The sequence below is a fragment of the Melospiza georgiana genome, chromosome 16 (genome assembly GCF_028018845.1).
Source record: "Melospiza georgiana isolate bMelGeo1 chromosome 16, bMelGeo1.pri, whole genome shotgun sequence".
In the NCBI taxonomy this organism is placed as follows: domain Eukaryota; kingdom Metazoa; phylum Chordata; class Aves; order Passeriformes; family Passerellidae; genus Melospiza; species Melospiza georgiana.
This window is the reverse complement of record NC_080445.1, coordinates 5,707,746-5,708,878: the sequence shown is the minus strand read 5'-3', so window position 1 is coordinate 5,708,878 and position 1,133 is coordinate 5,707,746.

The following is a 1,133-nucleotide window of genomic DNA, read 5'->3' as shown; positions in this document are numbered from 1 at the left end:
TGCTGTGTACACCATTGTGGGGTAGAGTGCTGGGGTTTTTTTGCACACACAAATCATGGAAAATCAGGATTCTGATGTGGGTATTTTAAATTATCTGTATTACAGACAGAAAGTGCTCTTTGGCTTCTAATTCCCAAGTGCCTTGGCTTTGTGTCAAGTCTAAAAACAGACTCAGTGGGGGTTGTTCGTGCTCCTTATGCTGTAGGAAGTGCTCATGTTTGTTGTCCATCTGACCTAACTTTACCTTTTCAGGCCTGTGACATAGTTGTTAACCAAGCCATGATCTGTTTACAGCAATGTCTACTTGCCTTCCCAGAGAAACATTTGAGACAGATTACACACACAAGACAAGTTTTATTCCTAGCTTAAAGGCACAGTCAAACTTCTGGCCACTTCTCCACAAAACACTGGCTTGCTTTGAAAATTCTCCAAAAAGGGACAATAACACTAATGATGCAGAATAGTTGAGGAGTTTCTTATGGATCCAAAAGCTATTGTGCATTCCTGTAGAATAGGATACTCATTTTAGGCCCTTTGTACTGTCTTTGAAGTTCAGCTTTCTTTTAATGAAAAGCTGAAGTACAGCTGTTCCTGTACTGAGCAGCATTTTAATTGACTAAAAGCTATTAACTATTTAATTCACTAAATGGAGGGACAGCTAAAATTCTTACACGGCAATATATATAGAAAATATAAATTTATATAATAAGGCAATGTGAGTGAAGTAAAGAGTCCCTAGAAAACATTAAATAGAGTGAAGAGGTGGAGTCTCCATCTTTGGATATATTCAAAATCTGACTTGATGCAGCTCTGAGAAACCTGTTCTGCCTGAGCCTGTTGGGCAGGAGTGGGACTACATAGAGCATCTCCAGAGGCCTCTTCCAGCCTGACTATTCTGTGGTTCCATGAAATTGTTTCCTTAGTCTAATCAATTATTAAAAAGCCAATTAAATTAGACTGAAAATAGACTGTGCTAACAGAGACCTTGTTCTCAAAATAGCCTTTCAAAGCACTGCAAAGCAGCAGGTTCCTGCAATACAACCTAAAGTTTGACTTCAGCAGCAAGCACTCAGTTCTTATGGTGAAGTTCCCTTGAAAGTCCCCTAATTAAATCCTACTTAATGATACTACTA